We start from the raw sequence: 23049 nt of genomic DNA, 5'->3' as shown, positions 1-23049 counted from the left end.
CCTAGCTGTCGTACCATTATTCATGATATCTTTCATGACAATATATAATATAAATTGTATTTGACAGTGTGCAAAATTATTACCCTGCGATTGCCAATTCTTTAAAGTTCAAAAAAAAAGAAATGCAATGATCTTAGCTTCGACGTCACCCATGGAAGAATCTGTCACTGTATTATGTGGGTTATAGGTAAGCTAGTAATCGCTACGGTAGGGACATGTGCGGCACAACTTTGTGGGCCGAAGAGCCTGTATTGTGCTATAGTTTTCTACGTTTCTATGTTCTATTATCATAGAGTCATTGAACAATACAGCACAGAAAAAAGCCCTTTGGCCACCTAGTCCATGCTGCTGTGCCGTAATATGTTTATCCTGCAGGATAAGCAATGCAGCTTGTGCCAGTTGCTTCACCCTATCTGTGATTGTAACACTATATTCCACACTCTCTCCTTTTCTTCTTCTCTATGTACTCAATGAACAGTCTGTTTTGTCTGTAAAGTGTGCAAGAAACAATACTTTTCACTGTAGCCCAATAGATGTGACAATAATAAATCAAATCAATTCATTGCAAAAGAAAAGTTATCATGGTGGTGCAAACTGAGCCTGGATTTTGCAGTCCAGGTGACAATATTGTAAGGTGAGCTGACACAGAAAGAGCAAGTCAAAGACCATGCACTGAATAATTTACCAATGCAGTAAGAAGTCTCACAACACCAGGTTAAAGTCCAACAGGTTTAGTTGGCAGCAAAAGTCACTAACTTTCGGAGCGCTGCTCCTTCACTGGGTGAATGGAAGTTCTGTTCATAAACAGGGCATATAAAGATATAAACATGTGTCTTTACATGCTCTGTTTGTGAACAGAACTCCCACTCACCTGACGAAGGAACAGCGCTCCAAAAGCTAGTGGCTTTTGCTACCAAATAAACCTGTTGAACTTTAACCTGGTGTTGAGACTTCTTACTGTGTTTACCCCAGTCCAACGCCGGCATCTCCCCATCATAATTTACCAGTGGACAGACTGCATCTCCCCACTCAGGGCTGGGGAAGAGTGCCCCATTCACAAATCAGCCGGCTGGAACATCCCGCCCCGACGTCACAATGGGAGCTGGGCTGGGGTCCCGCCCAGGCGATGAGGTCAGACGGGATGGGTGGAGCGAGTGCGGTCTCAGCCTCGGCGGCTCTGCTTCCTTTCTTCTCTCCTCAGCCTCTGGGCAGCAGCAGTAGCAGCGGCATGAGCTGTGAGTGAGGAGAGACTAGTGCAGAAACTTGGAGCAGCCCCGGGACACACCGACACACCGAGACAGAGAGGGGGTGAGTCAGCCAGCCGCAGCTCGCTGTGTCTGAAATGCAGTGACCGGAGAGGATCGGGACGGGACAGGGGCTGAGGGGGAAGTTTGGGCGCAGTGCCCGCCGTTCGTCCGGCAGTGCGGAGCGCTGGCTGTGGGTCGCGTTGACTTTTAGCGGCTGCGCTGGGTGGGTACTTTTTATTCGTTGCGTTGTCCACGGGGTTGGAGGAGGGAGGAGTGTGGGGGTGGCCGGAGCAAACCCCCCCAACTCCTCTCTAGCCGTTACTTTGCTGTCATCAACTCCCCGGCGTTGCTTCAACTTCAACAGCCGTCACACCCGGAAAGCCCCCGAGTGGCTGCAAGTGAGGCAGACCGGTTCCTGTTGAAAGGGAAGAAAAAACATTCCCTTCAGAAGTTTCTCTCCTGTTTTTCTCCCCGGATACATTGTGTTTGATTCTTTTTGGAGCAAAAAGTGTAACAAATTTGTATCTGTTGTTGGATTCTTTGTTGGGGCCTGTGGGGGCTTATTGCCAGTTATCAGGTTTGATGACATATATCTCTTCCTGTTCTTTGTAGCCTGCGGGCTGAGTTTTTTTGAAGGACGATTTTACAAAATGGATTAAATTGAAGGGCGTGCTGGAGATTTTGTAACTGCGAGGAGACCTTACAACGTCCGCCGTCGCCTTTCTTTCCAAGAACTAAACTGTATATTCTGTCAGAAATGGTTTAAAAAAAAATCTAATGTTTAACAGGCTGCTCCCCTCCAGACCAACATCTAGTTCTTGTTTTTTTTCCTGACGTGTGTCTAGGGCTCAAGACTTTTTGACACTGGAATTAACACCCCCTTTCTGTTTTTATGTGTCTCTGCAAATGTCAGCTATCATATGTTTTAAATAAGTGGCCTAGTTTAATGTTGTTGATGGAGGAAAAATAGAATCGTTTATGTTCTAAATGAATAATTGTTTTGGAACATCTTCCCTAATGCTACGTTTTTCCATTTATCCACACTGTTTGTAACATGTTAGTGCTCTTACTCAAAAAATATATAATGTGACCTTTTTATTTTAAATGTTTTCTCTGTGCACGTTATACCAAGATGACTAAAAAAGGAAGGATTTTTCTGGTGTGGATAGGAGCATAGCCAACACTCTCATTCTTCTGCGTGTCTTTCTATAATCATAGAATAGAATCCCTACAGTGCAGGAGGAGGTCATTCAGCCCATCAAGTCTGCACTGACCACAATCCCACCCAGACCCTATTCTTGTAACCCCACATATTTACCCTGATACCAGGGTCAATTTAGCATGGCGAATCAACCTAAACTGCCCCTCTTTGGACTGTGGGAGGAAACTGGAGCACCCTGAGGAAACCTATGCAGACATGGGGAGGATGTGCAAACTCCATGCAGACAGTGACTTCGAGGCCGAAATTGAACACGGGTTCCTGGCACTATGAGGCAGCAATGCTAACCACCGTGTCCCCCTCGATGTTTAATTTCGTATCTACGCAACAACTCCTGGCTAGAAAGTTGGGCAGCTGGAAACATTCCCAACTCTTTGACAACATTCTCCTTGAGCCAGCTATGTGCTGGGGTGATCCAATGGTGGTGTATCCTGCTTGAAATTACTCTTGTAAAATTATCGTTGGAAAGCTTGATGTGAAGGTAAATATGGGCCTGTGATAGTAGAAGTGTGGCTATGTAAACTTGTATAATGATAAATACTTTTAAGTTGAGCTTTGGGCTTTAGTCAAAGTTATTGTATAGGTTTGAGAAGTGATATTAACAGTTCATATTTATTTTTACATGTACAGTCTGACAAGATTTGCTTTGCACACAGTTTTAGCAGTCAATCTATGCTGCAATTGTGGGAATGGATTACTTTGAAAATGACAGTTAATGACATAGTTGAATGAGAACTTGGGTGGCGCAGCAGATAGAAAACTCATTTTGCCTTTTTAGATGTGGATTTGAATCTAGCATGGACAGTTATAATGAAATTTTAATTTTGTACATTTTTCTACTGCCTTTGTTGAATGAATGTAACATGTCCACGCTAGTCTGTTACACATTTGGTAATGAATGCAAATTAGTTAATTTGCATAGCCTTTTCTTTCCTGAGTTGTATTGTGATTCTGAATACTTGAGTTGCAGTGACACACTTTTCCATCTTCTTCCACTTAACTCACAAGCAGTATAACAGATTGCAGCTGCAGATGACTTGAAACGAAGATTGACATCGCAAGTTTGATCCCATTACGTACTGGTAGCATGGTAAAGCTTGGAAAAATTGTATTTGAGTTGGTCGATGAGCAAGTCAGATTATCCAAATGTTAGCATGTTATGGTCAATGTTGTTTTAAATGTATATAGTTAACAACATTGGGTTGCGGAATCATAGAGGAAGTACAAGGAAGGCTTGCACTTTGTCTGGTTCCTCCCCTCCAACTTTACTGTCATAGGTAACCCTGCCAGATGTTTAAGACCCCAATGGCATTGCTATTGGGATGAATGGAACATTTCAAGCCTCTTCACAACAAGGTGGCAATCCAAGCAGCAATGACACTGACATTGCTCACAGAGCTTCAGAATGTCACCATCTCCACACTTAAGAAAATATCCAAGTCATGTTTGATACCTGCATGGTAACACACTGGTCTCAATCTCAAGACTCAAGTCCTTTACTAAGCTGCCCCAAGGCAAGATGCAGTCTCTCCTTCCGTAAAGAACAATGGAAAAATTCTCCCAAGCGTGGAACGTTTCCCCTCCCTGTGGAGCCACCTCTCATTCTAAGGCTAACATTGGCGTGGAGATTCAACATTGTACCCAATTTGCGAGTGCTGCCTTCATATGCCTAAGGACGAGAGTCTTTGACCGTGATGTTTGTTCTGACATGAAGATCCTCATGTACAAGGTGATCATCCTCCCAAGAGGTTACCTCAAGGACTTTGAGGGGTATTGTCAACGCTTTTTGAAATGGATTCTTCACAACAGCTGGGAGGACATGTATACCAACATCAGCATCCTTGAAAGAGCCAAGAGCACCAAGATTGAGGTCGTGATCACCTGAAACCAACTCCACTGGGCTAGACGTGTAGATGTCCAACTGCCAAAGCAAATCATTTTCTCCGAGCTCAAGAAAGGTTTCCAAGCAAGAGGACAAGGGAAGCGTTTCAAAGGTGTAATATAGATGTCAGTGCCTGGGAGAGCCTTGCTGAGAACAGACCTGACTGAAGGAACATAATTCTTTAGAGGACACCCGATGATGAGGAGGTCCTGAACAGGAGCCCGAGAGAGGATTCCAGCCAAGGACTGAGTCCACTTCCCAGAAGCATCTGCTTGTGCATTAATAATGCATTGTGGTCTCCTGGAGCTTGCATGATTGCCTGAAAGAGTCAGCAATTTGAGAGCTTATTCTAAAATTAATCATGAAAACTTATTTCTCCTGAGAGTTGATGCAATGAGATGTTTGCACCTACAACAGGGTGGGTGCTCTTCCCCTCAAAAGGTGATGTTGATTTGGTGACTGGTGATTTAACCTGAGGATCAACCACACCTCAGGTGTGGGGCAAGGTTGAGAAAGCAAGCCCTTCATGAATAACCTCAGCCGATAGGTGAATTGAACCCATGCTATTGGTGTTGCTCTGCATCACGAACCAGCTGTCCAGCCAACTGAGCTAAACTGACCTCAATCAGGAGTGCTCAGGGTCCATAAGCTGACATACAAGTTGCAGTTTGGTCACTGTTGTGTGTCTCAACCAATTTGAATAACTTCGAGGAAAAATTTTTAAAGTGGTGATGTGGTATTTGGAGAAATAAAATTAAAATTTTAAATATGCATGAGCCTATTGAGGATGGGTGGAAGGAAATTCTTTGAAAAAAGTATTAGCTTTTTATAGAACTGAAAGGGAATAAGAACATAAGAACATAAGAAATAGGAGCAGGAGTAGGCCATCTAGCCCTTCGAGCCTGCCCCGCCATTCAATAAGATCATGGCTGATCTGTCGTGGCTCAGTTCCACTTTCCCGCCCTCTCCCCATAACCCTTAATCCCTTCTCTTATCAAAAACCCATCAACCCGCTTCTTAAAAATATTTAGCGAGGCAGCCTCCACCACTTCAACGGGCAGAGAATTCCAGAGATTCACCACCCTTTGAGTGAAGAAGTTCCTCCTCAACTCCGTTCTAAACCGCCTCCCCTTTATCTTGAGGCTGTGCCCCCTAGTCCTACTGTCTTTTTTGAGCGGGAAGAGTCTCTCCACCTCTATCCTATCCATCCCATTCATCATCTTATACGTCTCAATGAGATCTCCCCTCATTCTTCTAAACTCTAACGAGTACAAGCCTAGTTTATTCAGCCTCTCCTCATAGCTCAATCCCCTCAACTCCGGTATCAGCCTAGTAAACCTCCTCTGCACTCCCTCCAGGGCCAAAATATCCTTGCGCAGGTGCGGCGCCCAAAACTGCACACAGTACTCCAGCTGCGGCCTCACCAATGCCCTATACAGCTGCAGCAAGGCCTCCCTACTTTTATATTCAATCCCCCTCGCTATGAAGGCCAGCATCCCATTCGCCTTCCTGACCACCTGCTGCACCTGCAAGCTGGGTTTTTGCGATTCATGCACAAGGACCCCGAGGTCCCTCTGCACCGTCGCCTGCTGCAGTTTTTCGCCACGTAAGTAATAGTCCTTCCTACCATTATTCCTACCAAAGTGGACCACCTCACACTTGCCAACATTAAATTCCATTTGCCATTTCCTGGCCCATTCGCCCAGCCTATCTAGATCCTTCTGTAGACTCTCCCCACCCTCCGCACAATTTGCCGTTCCCCCAATCTTGGTGTCATCAGCAAATTTCGACACCCTGCACTCGGTTCCCTCCTCCAGATCATCTATATAAATGGTAAATAGCTGAGGCCCCAGCACCGACCCCTGGGGCACCCCACTAGTCACCAACCGCCAATCCGAATAGCACCCATTGACCCCCACTCTCTGCCTCCTATTTGACAACCAATCCTCTATCCACGCTAACACCCTACCCCCAACTCCATGTCCCCTGACCTTCTGCAATGCAGTAGATACTTATGGATTTTCACAAAGTATTCAATACTTTCTTGCTACAGAAAGGCAGCAGCTTCTATCATTTACAAGATAGACTGCAGCAACTCTCAAAGATTCCTTCAACAGCAGCTTCCAAACTCTCGAGGGTCAAGGGCAGCAGATACATGGCAGCAACACCATCACCAGTAGGTTCCCCTCCAAGTCACTCACCATCCTCACTTGGAAATACATTGCCATTCCTTCACTGTCGCTTGGTCAAAATTCTGGAAATCCCTCCCTCACAGCACTGGGTGTACCTAACCACGTGGACTTCAGTTCAAGAAGATAGTGTACTTCTTCTCGAGGAAATTAAGGATGGGCAATAAATGCTGGCATAACCAATGCCATCTACGTCCTAGGCAAGAATTTTTAAAACATATAACGTAGAAATACAAAAAGATACTTCACAGAAATGGGCCGTTTGGATCAATCAGCCTCTTGTTTATTCTTCTTGTGAGCAAATAATATTACACCCAGTTCACATCTGTTCAACCCTGTCTGTCATTAAAATATTCAATCTAATCTTGAATGTTGACATAGTTTCTGCCTTAACCACTGATCCTGAAAGGCAATTTAACAGCCTTAAATCCTGTATGAGGAAGCCTCTCCAGCCTACTGTTCAAAATCAATGCCTCCTGCACCTATATGGATTTTATGATTGGACAATATTCAGCAGCCCTTTTGACTGGCACCCCATCCACAAACATATTTACTCTCTCCACCCATGTAGCAGTGTGTACTGTCTGCAAGATGCATGACATGAACGCATCTGGTTTCCTTAGGCACACCTTCCAAATCCCTGACCATTATAGGAAGGACGGGGTGGGGGGGTGCGGGGTGCGCGGTACAGACAAGTGGGATCACCACCATCTAGAAATTCTGAAAGTGGATCATCATCCTGACTTGGAAATATTTGCCATTCTTTTAGCGTCGTTAAAATCCTGGAACTCCCTCCCTAAACAGCACTGAGTGTATTTACACCATATGGACTGCAGTAGTTCGTGATGGCAGCTCATCGCTACCTTCTCATGGGAGTAAACGGTGGCCTAGCCAGCTACCCCCAGAATGAATGAATTTTAAAAAGCTCCAGACCTAAGGGTCTATGCAGTATATGATTACCTTTGCCTTTAACTTTTATAGCTTGAAAGAGAGCTTCAAATTCTTCATAGTTTCTAAATGCTACATCAATTTGAAGTGTTGCTTTGAATGTTCTATGAACTTGTGTCCAACTTGCCATCCCATTGCCCCCATGTTAGTTTGCTCTTTCATAGCATTGAGCTAACAGTCAGAGTATAATCAGGATGTTTATGCAGCACATACATCACTCACTTGCTGTCATTCAAATCCATACTCTACTTACCCTATTCTTCCTTCTATCAGAATGCCCAAAAGCAAACCCTAAGCAACTCCACATCTGCTTCTAACTGCTCTGACAACTAGTCCTTGTACTATTTTTTTGAACCAGTTTTGAATTTATTTCTCTCTTCTCCCTGAGTCCAAATTAGCTAATGACTCAAAAATAGTATTGGAGACAAAGGCTGCAGGAAGACACAGACAGATTGATGGAATGGGCTGACAGGTAGCAGATGCAATTCAAGTGTGAGGTAATGCACTCTGAACAGGAAGGTAAGAGCTAGGATTATCTACATAATGTAAAAACAGAAGGATGTTGATGAAGAGAGACTGAGCACTTCCCTGAGTGCAAGTACTGGTAGATAATGTCATAAAGATCCCAGTATTTTATGTATGTTGGCACAGATTAAAATTTAATTTGTACAAGGCATCAGTTAGACCATAGTTATATTACTAAGTGTATTCTTGTGTATTTCATTATAGAAAGGACTTCTAACATGTACTTGGCGGCAGCTTTCCATCTCATTGGTTTTCTCATGGTCAGTTCTGTGTTAAGCATTGCCTGTGTTGCTCAGGAGCCCTCTCTGGCATGCCAGTCTATGGCAAGCTTGTTGCACAGGAGGACAGTGGGCTGAGGAGGTGCATTATTACAGACCTGTGTTTCTCTTGTCCCTCTTTCAGCCAGATGAGCTTTACATTCCTGTTCACTTCTTTGATTGTCCTTCCACACAGTTGGCTTCAGAGGTCATGGCCATAAGTCCCAGTTATCAGTGTCAATGTCCTCCATCTTCACATCTCTCTTGCATGCAAAGGTGTGGATCTCCAGGTGGTCATGACCCAGTGGCCAGTTGAATGTATAGAAGTTCTTTGAATATATCTTAGCAATCAGGTATTGCTTAGCAATAACCTGCTCACTGATGATCAGTTTGGGTTTTGCCAGGATCACTCAGCTCCCCAGCCTTTGTTTCCATTGGAGCCATTTTATTTGCTGATAGATCAGTTGCTTTTTTTAATCCCTTCATATGTGCCTTTTGCATTCCCTTGAAAGATATTGCATATTGGCAAAGCTGTAATCAGACTTAATTCAATCATGGACAAAAGAGCTGAACTCGCGAGGTGAGAGTCATTGCCCTTGACGTCAAGGCTATATTTAACCAAGCGTGGCATCAAGGAGCCCTAGAAAAACTTGAGTCAGTGGGAATCAGGGAAAATTCTGTTTGGAATCATACTCAGCACAAAGGAAGATGGTTATAATTGTTGGAGGTCAATCATTGCAGGGGCTCCTCAAGTAAGTGTCCTAGGCCCAACCATCTTCAGGTGCGTATTCAGTGACCTTCCTTCCATTATAAGGTCAGAAGTGGAGGTGTTCAAGGTACAATGTTCATCATTCATGATTTCTCAGATACTGAAGCAGTCCGTCTCCAAGTGCAGAAAGACCTGGACGATATCCAGGCTTGGGCTGTCAAGTGAACTAATGTTTACTTCACACAATTGTGAGACAATGATCATCTCCTACAAATGAAAATCTAACCATTTCCCCTTGTCATTCAATGGTATTAACATTGCTGAAACCCCCATTATCAACGTCCTGAGGGTTGCCATTGCCCAGAAACGAAACTTGATTAGTCATATAAATACTGTGGCTACATGAGCAGGCTAGGAATTCTGTGGTATCTACACCAAATGGACTGCAGCAGTTCAAGAAGATCGCTCACCACCATATCCTCAAGGCCAATTTGAGATGGATACTAAATGCTGGCTGAGCCAACAATGTCCACATCCTAAGAATGAATATATTTAAAAAAAAACCTACTCTTACAGGTGTGAGAGCGTTAGGCCATTAGCTGCTGCTGGAATTCTCTGGTATGAATGTTAGTGTGTCAGTGTAGCGCAGCTTGGAGTATTTTGCTCACCTTGTCTTTGACCTCAGGTGATCAAAGCAGAGCAGCTTTCTGTCAGTGAGGAATATACCAAAGAATCTAAGTGCCAGAACACAATTTTGAGACCAGTGCACACCTCAAAGGGTCCTGACTGCGGACTTTACCCACCACGTCAAGCACGTGGGTTTGGGGGAAGTGTTTTGAGATGGATGGAAAACTGGTCGGCAGAGGGGAAAAGGGTAGGAATTCATGCGTCCTTTTCAAATTGGCAGGCAGTAACTAATGGAATGCCAAAGGGATCGGTGCTGGGAACCCAGTTATTCATAATACATTAATGATTTGGATGAGGGAACAAAATGTAAGAGCTCAAAGTTTGCAGATGATACCAAGTTGGGTGGGAGGGTGAACTGTGAAGAGGATGCAAAGATCCTTCAGGTTGCGTGACTGAGCAAATCAATGGCAGATGTAGTGTAATTTGGATAAATGTGAGATTATTCACTTTGAAAGCAAAAATAAGAAGGCAGATAACTACCAGAATGGCTGTAAATTAAAGAGGGGAGAGCAGTGAGACCTGGGTGTCCTTATGCACCAGTTGCTGAAGGTAAGCATGTAGGTGCAGCAGATAGTAAAGAAGGCAAATGGCATGTTGGCTTTTATTGCGAGAGGTTTCGAGTACAGGAGCAGGGATGTGTTGTTGCAGCTATACAGGGCCTTGGTGAGGCCACACCTTGAGTATTGTGTGCAGTTTAAATCTCCTTTCCTGAGGAAGGATGTTCCTGCTCTCAAGGGAGTGCAACAAAGCTTTACTCAGCTGATTCCAGGGATGGCAGGGCTGATGTATGAGGAGAGATTGACAAGGTTAGGATTGTTTTTGCTGGAGTTCAGATGAATGAAGGGGGGGCGGGCGGGGAATCTTGTAAAGACTTACAAAAGTCTAACAGGACTAGACAGGATAGATGTAGGAAGTATGTTCCTGATGGTGGGGGAGTTCAGAACCAGGGGACACAGCCTGAGGATGCAGGGTAGACCATTTAAGATAGAGGTGAGGAGACATTTAGAACCCTACAGTGCAGAAAGAGGCCCTTCAGCCCATCGAGTCTGCACCGAACACTATCCCACCCAGGCCCTACCCCCGTATCCTTACATATTATACCCACTAATCCCTCTAACCTATGCATCCCTGGACACTAAGGGGCAATTTCTTAGCATGGCCAATCAACCTAACCCGCACATCTTTGGACTGTGGGAGGAAACCCACGCAGACACAAGGAGAATGTGCAAACCCCACACAGACAGTGACCCGAGCTGAGAATCGAACCCAGGACCCTGGAGCTGTGAAGCAGCAGTGCTAACTACTGTGCCGCCACCCAAAGAGCGGTGAGCCTGTGTAATCCATTATCACAGGAGGTAGTTGCCAAAACATTGAATACATTCAATGTATTGTATACATGTCGGCGCAACATCACGGGCCGAAGGACCTGTACTGTGCTGTAACGTTCTATGTATTCAAGAGGCGGCTGGACATAGCACTTTAGGATGAATGGGATCAAAGGTAACGGGGAAGAAAGCAGGATTAGGTTATTGAGTTGGATGATCAGCCATGATTATGATGAATGGTGGAGCAGGCTTGAAGGGCCAAATGGCTTCCTCCTATCTTCTACATTTCTATGTTGTCATGGACAAAAGACATATCGAGTAGCTTTGTTGGGCAGCCAGCTTTCTCCAGTGGCTTAAACAGACTGCTTCTGCTCACCTGGTTGATTGCTCTGCCGAGATCAATGATGGCATCAATTTAGCTGTATCGTAGATCATGACATTTCTGTTGTAGTTGCAAGTATGAGAAGATCATGTAATTTGTTTGTCTTTCAGTTCTGAAGCCACACTAAGATTTAAGATAGTTGCATTTAACCAAGATCAGTAATCTGACAAGGGCAACTTTAGCAAATACTTTTTCATGATACTGCCAGGGAGATGTCTTGATGTTGTTGCAATTGCCTTGGTCGCCCTTGTATTGAGGCAGAGTCTTTGCAGCCTACATATCCTGGGGCACTGCTCCTTCCCTCTAGGGAAATTTGTGCAGATGCTGCAGGTGTGTGGCTTTCCTGGGCTTGATGAATTCAGGCACTATAGCATCAGCACTTGGAACTTTGCCCACACAGGCAGATCAATAGCTTTGCTCAGCTCTTCCGCTGTGTTCTATATCCAGCTCTGTCAGTTCAGGGCTTTTGATGATGTCGAGAGCTTCCTCAGTGATAGTGTTCTCTCTGGAGCACAACTCCAGTTGGTGGTCCACCCATCTTTTTATTGTAAATGATGCTAACCTCACTCTTTTCAGTTAGATCATTTTGTTTTCTGATGGATGTGTTGACATTTTTTCTTACTTCAGACATGCCTCTTCCATACCCTCAAAGGGCATATTCATCTTTTGGCAAAGCTGTTGCCAGTGGTTATTGACACACCATCTGTTGGGCTCCACTTTTAGTTGCTCTTAGTGTGTGCAGTGTCGTCTTGCCTGCACCTCTTGAGTAATTAATGAGTGTGGGTCACTTGGTTTCAGAAACAATTTCTATCACTGATTTTAGCCTTGAACTGGTCAGTATTGTTCTGTTCTTGTTCTTGCACTTTGCAGGAGAGTTGCTATCGTCCCTAGAAACATAATGGCTGTAGTTGTGAAGGGGTGAAATTTGGCAGAGAACAACGAATTAAAGGTTTGCTGTGCAGGAATTGACATTGGAAGTGGGCAAATCATTTTCATTCAAATAAGTTTTTTTTTTGTATTTGTGGTGCTCTAGATGGGGTCTTGAAGTATGTTCCATTTTGCCTCTGTGGGAATGCTGTAGAATGCTGACTCAGTTCAAGTCGGGGATCTGTTGGTTTTTATCTGGGTTGGCAGTATGGTTCACATTGATACAGGGACAATATTACACTTTGAATAAAAAAAAACTTCAAGGGATGCATCCTAGCCCTGATACACATCAAGAGATTGACCTGCCCCACAATCAGTCCTGTGGTAGTTATGTGTGTTGGAAATGCTGTTCAGATATTCATATCTGGTGCTGGTCAGATTCAACTGGTGCCAAAGCCCTGATCTTGGATGTCTCCAGACATCTTTCCTTCTGAAAGAAGGTGTTAGTAACACAAAGCCCAACTTGTCTATCCATTCTGATTTATCTTCCCAAGCCATCATTCAGGAGGGTCAGGCCTCATGGGCCCCACCCAGTCTTGTATTGAAATACTCCAGTAGGTAATGATGTCCTGGCTCATGGGTTGTGCTAATAGCAGGGTCAACCTCCTTATAGAAGTGGTATTTGATCTCTGGTGGAGTGTTGGAGTTCACGAGGTTAACCAATCCTGGTTGAGTTATGAGGTTATATTAAAGCCATAGTAATCTGTCAGGATTTCTATGCCTGATCACTGTATTGGGCAACTGCGCCAGCAATTTGTGCGAGGAGAGGCTTGGATTCTGGCATTTATTTTTATCAGTTTCTAAGTGTTTGTGGCTTGAAGTTGCACATAAAGCATGACAATTTGGGCACTTTGCAGGAGAGTTGCTATCGCCTCCTATAAACATAATGGCTGTAATTGGGAAGGGGTGAAATTTGGCAGGAAACAACATATTGAAGGTTTGCTGTGCAGGAATTGACATTGGAAATGGGGCAAGTCATTTTCATTCAAATAAGCTTTATGTATTTCAGTAAATTTCCATAATATCTTTAAGCAGCACCATAGCTCCACATGATTGTTATCACAATACAACGTTAGCATACTGAGACCAATTTAGAAAAAAGCCCTTAACTGTTAACCTGCCAAAAGGCTAGTGTGAACTTTTAATTCATTCCTTGAGATTTTTCAGTTTTACCTCTGCCAGTTACGTATGTGGAACTAATACTGTGCCATTTCGAGATGACATACAAAAGACACATGCTTTGGAAATGGTCTTTGCAAGGACAGGCCCTAACTGTGCTGCAGTGTTTTTCAGTTTAAGTGGATATACCAGACATTGTATTCCAACATTATGCTTTAATGAAATTTTAGGTGACAAAACTGAATGTACTCCATTTGGATTCATGGCATGCTCATATATTGCATAAGGTCATTTATGAAGCAGTTTTGAAGTTCTGTATGCGTTGCAGCCTGTGCTTCAGGAGAGTGAACTAACTTGCATTCAGTCTTTTAATGTGCAACCAGGCTTCCTGTGAACTAGCTATGCTGGAGGCTTAACACCCCACGCACATGCGGGACTGGTAGAAAATTTGCCAGTGGACATCTGTGGAGTTGTGATGTCATGACATTGCCATATATTTCTCGGAAAGGTTTGCATGTGGTGACATGACATCATGGTAGAAACACTGCATTTGGAGCAGATGTGGTTCCACTGGATGTGTCTGGCTGCTGTTAGTGGTGTTAAGTAAACACTCTTAACAAGAGCAAGGCAGACTCGGTGAAAAGAGCTTTCCTCGCTAATCTAATTTAAATGCATTTTAAAAAAAAATCCAGCAGGTTAACATTGTGCCCCTGGCTGTGGGAGACCTGGAATGAGGAGTGATGATTGACGAGCAAAGGACCAGGCTGCAAAGGGGAAAACTGAAGCATATGTAACCAGTCTTGGGTTATAGAATAAATTCAATGTCTCAACATTTTTATTTTGACCTTAAAGAAAGAGGAAGAACTCCATGCTTCTGCTTTTGCTGTTTAACTGAACAAACCAAATTCCAGCACCCAAAGCTTTTTATGTATGTGGCTTTTACAAACAAGTGCTTTCATATAGAATGGACATTCATTATTAAAATATATAGAAATAGTGTATGTAATTTTGTAAATTAAACTTGTGTTTTTAGGTACTTTAATTTTTAGATTTTTAATTTGATACAGTAGATCAAGGTAATTTTACTCTACATCAATTGTGTACGCAATCATTCAAAATTCTAATCAAATATGCCTCGATGCAATTATAATTACTGTTTCTGGTGGCAAAATGCTCATTTACATTTGCCTGGTGAGCAGCAAGTCTGTATGGCAACAACACTCTCTTTGTTCTTGAATTTGCACAGTCTCCCAACTTGTGAAATGTTGTCTGATACAAGGGCATTTTTTTATATGTCTCGAGTAAGGATTTTTCTGCCTGTCCTCGCTACTTCTAGCAATGAATAATAAGCCTATTGAGCATATACAACACCAGGACTGTTCATAGTTCTAAAGTCGGGAGATTACTTCTTTACAAGGGCACTTTTAATGAATTGTTAACCCTTCGTGCAATTGGTGAACTTTGACCAGAATAACTATGGGTTTTAAAATGTTAGATTGGAAGTACTAAATTCTGACTCAGTCTGTTTGATTTACACTGTCTTATGATGTTTTACAGTAGGATTTTATATTGTTGTCATTTTTAAAAGTATATCAGAACTTTTTTTAAAAGACAAGATTGTCATTATCACAAGCAAGATGTCTAAACTAGATTTCTTAGCCGTTGGTTTGCTCCTGTTGGGAACACACTATTCTAAATGAAAGGCCACTGTCTAAGGCCTCTTTGCTATAGTACACTTGGGCTGGAAACTATGAAAAACCCTTTGGAAAGAAACTGAGTTGTTTTGCACTTTGTAATGTTAATGTTGAATGGTCATGTAAATGAGGTTTTACAAATTTTACTCGAGTATATTTTTGGAAATCAGGGAAAAAAGTCAGATGATTGCGCACGTAGTCCAGGCTGACCCTGTAGTGTAGCCTGAGGAAATGCTGTATTGTCAGAAATGCCATCCTTCACATGAGACATGAAACCAGATCCCTTCCGCTTCTGGCAGTTTAGATGAAATTTGAAGTGAAAGAGCAATTTACAACCTTGTTCCCTCAACCCATGCCCCTGGGATTTTGAAAAAACATGTCTAACTTGTGCCTTTTTTTGTGGGATCTTGCTATGTACAAAGTAACTGGCTTATTTGCCTGCCTAAGTTAAAATACTTTTCCTATTCCATTAATTATTTTGATTAACCTCTGAGATATAATTGGACTGTAAATGCAAATTTTTTTTGCAGCGCGGGAGAACTCGGTAACATTGTCTTAACCCATTCTGTTCCGTTGAAGGTCGGACAAAGCTTTAGACCCGTAATTCCTCACCCATAACGCTTCCCATACCAGTGACTAATCAATACCAAGCAGAAGTGACTTGCCCTCCCATATTCCAATAGAAGGTCAGCAAAGCATTTTCTTGGGAGTTGTGAGCATTCGTGAAGATGGAAAAGAGAAAGAATGCTTCAAATCCAAGAGCCACTTAACACTTTTGGGATTAGAATCTTGTTCCAAGAGAGCAGTGTTGTCGTTCTTTATTCTGCTGTTCCCCTCTCCCTGGCTTTGTCTCCTTTTTGGGTGCATGTTTTTGGTGTGGTGTTAAAATCAGATGTGAAAATAAACATTAATGTGGTGGCCATAAGCATCTTATTGTAATAAAGAGCCCTTTGCTTTACAAATTTAACTGTTAGTGCAGTTTCTTCATTTCATTTTCAGTAACCCGTTTCAAGTTAACTGCTTGCTAAATTGCCTCGCGCATTGGCAGATGCGGGGCTTGCTGTGTCTTTAGCAATTTGTAGCAAAATTGTTGATCAACTGTTAGTGTTTTTATGTTGGATAGCTTCCAGCCAGCCAGCAGTGTAACACTTCAGTGACTGCTATTTGTTGTAGTGTCACAGTTTGATGACTAAATTAAATGATTAACATGGATATCAGTGCAGGCCTTTCAGTGGACAGCAATTTTTTTTGTAAATCCTCTTAACTTAATCCGGGTGCACAATTCACATGAATTTGCATTTGAATCTACTGAATGAGTTATCTTTAGTTATCAAATCCGTGCTGCAATTTTACACTATGGCTGACTTCCAAGCAATTGTATTAAAGCTGCTTTTTGCTATGTGTTTTTGCTATGTGCTATTTAGATGTTAACATGTACAATGTAATATTTTCTTGCTCAATTAGAAACTAAGTTCTTGCTTTGTCTAAAAAATGTTGGTGCCTTGCAGTGTTAGTGCAATTGTAATATTAGTTTAGCAATTTTTCTAGTGTTATTCTGTTCCAGTTAGTATATTTTTGCATTGATAACCACAAGTTGCTTGTTGCCCACAACTCTTAATGTGCAAGTTTCAAAGGTGTGAAAACAAGAGTCACTCCTTTAAGCACTGTTGCCTAAGCCACTTAAATCTGCTGTGCAAACTGCCACTTCTAGAACTCATTTCTAAATTTTAGTTTCCACTGTTATGAAGCCCTTGAGTATGGCTGTACAGGCTGACGTTCAGTGCTGCGTAGAATTGTATTAACTTACAGCTCACAAGGTGGTTATTGTATCTGTGCTGCCTTTTGGCTGTACAATCCAAACTAATCCCTGCTGCTCGCCTGTCTCCCCATACCTATGTATCTTCCTCTGCTTCAATTTCTTTTATCTTTTTCCTAAAAGATGTGGCAAATATGTCTCGTTCCATTTTCTAACACATCAGGGTAAATCAATGAATCACTTATTAATGCGGGCCTCTGGATTACTTCCAGTGACGACCATTACCCTAAAAAAAAAGTCCAGACAATTTAAACTAAACTTCCCACTTCAGCAGTTTGAGGATTGGATTTTCTTTTAAAAGCACTGATTCAGTGCCCTTTTTGGAACGGAATCCCATTATTCAGTTGGACTTTGGCTCTATGCAACAACAACTTCCATTTATATAGTATCATAACATTTCTCTGAACTGCCTTGGAATGTTAACATACAGATTTTGAGCCACATAAGATATTAGAACAGATAATCAAGTGCTTGGTCAAATGGTGGGTTTAAGGAACATCTTGGGAGAGGAGAAAAAGGTAGAAAGGCAGAGAATTCTAAAGGCCTGGCAGCTGAAGCTAGAGCCACCAATTGTAGAACAATTGAAACAGGAAATCTGCAAGACGGCATAATTGGAGTTGCAGAGTTATCTGAAGATTGTATGGCTAGAAGAGGTTAGAGGTAGGGTGGTCTAAGACAATGGAAAAATATGAAAATGAGAATTTAAAAACTAGCTCCCAGTCCAGCAGGACCTCATTAAGTTAAGGAGCGATGGGTGACCAGGAGTTGGCAGAGCTTTGGATGAGTTCAGAGCTGCATTGCAATTGTCAAGCCTAGTGGTAATGCGCCTGAATAAGCGTATGAACAGAAGTTGATATGAGCCACAGATATCATAGATATAGGACTGAGTTGTAGGCAGCAGATCATCTTGGGAGTCAAAAAGGAATCCATGGCTGCAAACAAGATCTGGACATATTCAGGCTTGGACTGATAAATGGCAAGTAACATTCATGCCATGCAAATGCCAAGCAATGATCATCTCCAACAAGAGAGAATCTAACCGTCTCCACTTGACATTCAGTGGCAGTACCATTGCTAAATGCCCCACTATAAGCACCCTAGTTGACTAGAAACCTAACTGGAATATCCACATGAATATTGTAGCTATGAAAGTAGGTTAAAGGCTGGGAACTCTGCAGCAGATAACTTGTGTCTTACAGATTGTGGGCAAGTTTTCAGGAGTCAGTAAACAAGTCTGGAGTGTGATAGAAGACTCTCCACCTGTCAGGATGGGTGCAGCTCCAACAGCACCAGAATATCATCACCATCCAGGGCAAAGTAGTCCACTTAATTGGTATTGCATCCATTACCTTAAATGTTCACTTCCTCCATCACTAACGCAGAGTGCCAGCAGTAGGTACCATACAGAACACCTACACCACTCAGAAAAACAATGCAGCAGATGCATGGGGACATAAGAGTTGTAGAGGTTTACAGCATGGAAACTGGCCCTTCGGCCAATTTGTCCATGCTGCCCATTTTAACCACTAAGCTAGTCTAAATTGTCTGCATTTAGCCCATACCCCTCTATATTCATTTTACCCATGTAACTGTCTAAATGCTTTATAAAATACAAAGTTGTACCTGCCTCTGGCAGCTTGTTCCACCCTCTGGAAAAAATTGCCCCTCTGGACCCTTTTGTATCTCCCCTTTTTACCTTGAACCTATATCCTCTTGTTTTAGACTTGCCTATCTTTGGAAAAAGATCTTGCCTATCTAACTGATGTATGCCCCTCATTATTTTATCGACCTCTATAAGATCACCCCTCAGCCTTCTGTGCTCCAGAGAAAAAAGTTCCAGTCTATCCAGCCTCTCCTTATAACTTAAACTATCAAATCCCGATAGCATCCTAGTAAATTTTTTCTGCACTCTTTCTGGTTTAATAATATTCTTTCTATAATAGGGTGACCAGAACTATACACAGTATTCTAAGTGTGGCCATACCAGTGTCTTGTTCAACTTCAACAAGACATTCAACAACTTCACTATCACCACCTTCAGCATCCTGTCCTGGAACTGTATTGCTGTCCTTCATTGTTGCTGGGTCAAAACCCTTAATAGCACTGTGGGTGTACCTACACCACGTGGCTTCAGCGGTTCATGAAGGCAGCTCACCACCTCCATCGCAAGGGCATTTATGGACAGATAACAAATGTTAGCCTAGCCAGTGGTGCCCATATCTCATGAACGAATAAGTATTCTCTCCAGGGAAAGTTGAGAATGAGGAAGAGTTTGTGGCTGGAACCCTACACGATGGTGTTGGTCTTTCCGATACTTGGGAAAATTTCTGCATGTCCAGTTGGATATTAGATGCATCAATAGTGGATTCTCCAAGTGCTATCCTAGCACCTTGTTCCCTATAGCTTTGAGAAAATGAGTGCTGGCTAAGAACTAAAGTTGTTAACCCCAGTGCTATGATGGGAATGCTTTATAGCGCTCTTCACACTTCTGCCAGTCAAATTTTTGTAGGTAAATAAGAAACAGATTCATGTTAAAGGTGCTTTACAAATATGATAAAACATCCATTGATGCTTCTGGGAGGGCATTGTGTGTGTGTGTGTGTGTGTGTGTGTGTGTGTGTGTGTGTGTGTGTGTGTGTGTGTGTGTGTGTGTGTGTGTGTGTTGGAAGGGGGAGGGTGGTGGTGGTGGGCGGGCTCTTGGGGCGGCTCTAAGGGCTGAAGGCAAGGGGGGGAAGTGGGAAGAATTATAGAACTTGGAGTCCAGGTAATGATTGGTGAAATGATTAAAACTGCAGGAAGTTAAGAGGCCAGACTTAGATGAATGCAGATACCTCCTGAGATTAGGTAGAGATGCGGTAAGGCCATATCAAAATCTCTCTTCCAAGAAGAACAATCCAAGTTCTCTGGATTCCGCTTGTAACCAAAATCCCTTATTCCCCAGTTCCCTTTTCTAGTAAATCTCTGCAACTTCTTGACATCCTTCACTGTGCTATGCAAGGAATTGAACATATTACTCCAGCTGAGGTTCAACCAGTGATTTTCTAAAGATTTAACATAGCTTCATTGCTTTTGTATTTTATGCCCCCCATAATAAGTGTAAGAATCCCTCTTTTTTTAACCAATCTTTTCAACAAGTCCTGTCTCCTCCAAAAGTTTGTATTACATGCATCCCCAGTCTCTCTGCTCCTGTTAAAATTGTATTAATTAGTTTACATTTTTCTCTCTCCATTCTTCCTATTGAAATGACTCTCATCACATGTTTGTGCACAGAACTTAATCTCTTGTGTGGTTGTCTATTTCACTAGTTGGTCTGTATGCTGCAACTAGTCTATCACTATCCTTCTTAGTGGTATACTATATTTAAACATTTTCTACTTTGTGTTATTAGTAAACACTGACATTTATGTCCTGTACACCCAGGTTCAGGTCATTAATATGTTGTCCTCATACTGAGCTCTGGGGAATACTTCTGTGTACTTCCCTCCAAACTGAAAACAACTATTCACCATTTCCCTTTACTTTTCACCCCTTAGCCAATTTTGTATTATAATTTATCTATTACTTTGGTACTTTTGTCTTTTGAAAGTCTATAAACACCCCAACAACCATAATGCCGTCTTCAGCCTTTCTTGTTACTTCGAACAACTCAGTCACGTTCATTGAACATTGCCTTGACAAATCTGTGCTGACTTTCATTTTAGCCTTTTCTCTATTCTTTCATAGAAATTCTACAGTGCAGAAGGAGGCCATTTGGCCCATTGAGCCTGCACAGACAACAGTCCCACCCAGGCCCTATCCCCATAACCCCACATTTATCCTGCTCATCCCTCTGATTTACACATTCTGGGACACTAAGGGGCAATTTAGCATAGCCAATCTACCTAACCCCCCACATCTTTGGACTGTGGGAGGAAATTGGATCTTTCATGGGATGTAGGTGTTGCTAGCAAGCCCAGCATTTGTCTGCCATCCCTAATTGCCCTTGAGCTGAATGGCTTGCTGGAACATTCCAGAAGGTTAAGTGAGTCTAACGTTGCATGTAGACCAGACTGGATAAGGATGGCAGATTTTCTTCCTGAAGAACATAATGAGCCAGATGTTTTTGCTGAATGACAGTCGACAATGGTTTCATCATTGTTACCAAGGCCAGCATTCAATTCCAGATTTTATTTTTCTTAAATGAATGTAAATTTCACCAGCTGCCATTTGAACCCATGTTCCCAGAGCATTATCCAAAGCCTCTGGATTATTAGCCTCGTGACATTCCCACTATACCAACATCTCCCCTTAAGCCCATAGTTCTCCAAATGCCATTTAGTTTTGTTTGGGAATTTCTGTCTCTATAAATTTTCCCCCTGTCCACTAAACCTTGATTGCTGGGTTTGTTTCTCCACCCCATTATTTGAACAAGGGTGTAGTATTTACAATCATGCAGCCCACTGGCATGTTTCCATATATAAAGATGATTGGAAGATCATGTCAATTTACACAAGAACATAAGAAATAGGAGCAGGAGTAGGCCACCTAGCCCTTCGAGCTTGCCCCGCCATTCAATAAGATCATGGCTGATCTGTCGTGGCTCAGTTCCACTTTCCCGCCCTCTCCCCATAACCCTTAATCCCCTCTCTTATCAAGAACCCATCAACCCGCTTCTTAAAAATATTTAGCGAGGCAGCCTCCACCACTTCAACGGGCAGAGAATTCCAGAGATTCACCACCCTTTGAGTGAAGAAGTTCCTCCTCAACTCCGTTCTAAACCGCCTCCCCTTTATCTTGAGGCTGTGCCCCCTAGTCCTACTGTCTTTTTTGAGCGGGAAGAGTCTCTCCACCTCTATCCTATCCATCCCATTCATCATCTTATACGTCTCAATGAGATCTCCCCTCATTCTTCTAAACTCTAACGAGTACAAGCCTAGTTTATTCAGCCTCTCCTCATAGCTCAACCCCCTCAACTCCGGTATCAGCCTAGTAAACCTCCTCTGCACTCCCTCCAAGGCCAAAATATCCTTGCGCAGGTGCGGCGCCAAAAACTGCACACAGTACTCCAGCTGCGGCCTCACCAATGCCCTATACAGCTGCAGCAAGACCTCCCTACTTTTATATTCAATCCCCCTCGCTATGAAGGCCAGCATCCCATTCGCCTTCCTGACCACCTGCTGCACCTGCAAGCTGGGTTTTTGCGACTCATGCACAAGGACCCCAAGGTCCCTCTGCACCGTCGCCTGCTGCAGTTTTTCGCCACGTAAGTAATAGTCCTTCCTACCAAAGTGGACCACCTCACACTTGCCAACATTAAATTCCATTTGCCATTTCCTGGCCCATTTGCCCAGCCTATCTAGATCCTTCTGCAGACTCTCCACACCCTCCGCACAATTTGCCTTTCCCCCAATCTTGGTGTCATCAGCAAATTTCGACACCCTGCACTCGGTTCCCTCCTCCAGATCATCTATATAAATGGTTAAATAGCTGAGGCCCCAGCACCGACCCCTGGGGCACCCCACTAGTCACCAACTGCCAATCCGAATAGCACCCATTGACCCCCACTCTCTGCCTCCTATTTGACAACCAATCCTCTATCCACGCTAACACCCTACCCCCAACTCCATGTCCCCTGACCTTCTGCAATAACCTCTTGTGAGGTACCTTGTCAAACGCCTTCTGAAAATCCAGAAAGACCACATCCACCGGCTCTCCTCTATCCACTGCCCTAGACACATCCTCATAGAACTCCAGTAATTGCATCAGAATTATTTTCCTCAGCAACCTTGGGTGCATTCTACTTTTACTCAGGAACTTATGATACTGCCAACCTTTTCAATATCCCCTCATCTGTTTTTACTCAATCCAATAGTGGTGCTACCTTCTTGCTGCATTGGCAGCATTGTCTCTAGTGAAGACAGATGCAGTGTTCATTTAATAACTCAAGCATGCCTGTGTCCCAAAAGACAATCTTTATTTGGTCTGTAATCAACTCCTTCCTGCCGCTTCCTATGAACCTTGCATTTGTCATAAGATTGCTTTTTTTTCTGTTTTGTTTTAATCCTCATATTTTTTGGTATTGAGGGAATTCCGACTTTGGATGCTTTTCTTTTTTTCCCTTTGGGTGTGCCTACTCTGGATCCA

At 43.0% G+C, this 23049-nt stretch overlaps 1 protein-coding gene across 4 annotated transcripts in view; it reads left to right on the top strand.

Annotated features, from left to right (window-relative positions):
- Window positions 1-1190: 1190 nt before the first annotated feature.
- The window catches only part of LOC145357408 (talin-1), a 251244-nt gene continuing 229385 nt past the window's right edge, over window positions 1191-23049 (top strand). For 3 of the 4 annotated variants that reach the window (XM_080211034.1, XM_080210857.1, XM_080210947.1), the window contains exon 1: window positions 1192-1308. The gene's annotated coding sequence lies outside the window, so the exon portion shown is untranslated. Of the gene's footprint in view, window positions 1309-23049 lie in introns of all 4 variants that reach the window. The other variant, XM_080210771.1, reaches the window with a different exon arrangement.

This window comes from Carcharhinus amblyrhynchos, chromosome 1, assembly GCF_965287045.1.
Source record: "Carcharhinus amblyrhynchos chromosome 1, sCarAmb.v2.hapA, whole genome shotgun sequence".
NCBI lineage: Eukaryota > Metazoa > Chordata > Chondrichthyes > Carcharhiniformes > Carcharhinidae > Carcharhinus > Carcharhinus amblyrhynchos.
This window is presented reverse-complemented; position numbering and strand designations above follow the sequence as displayed.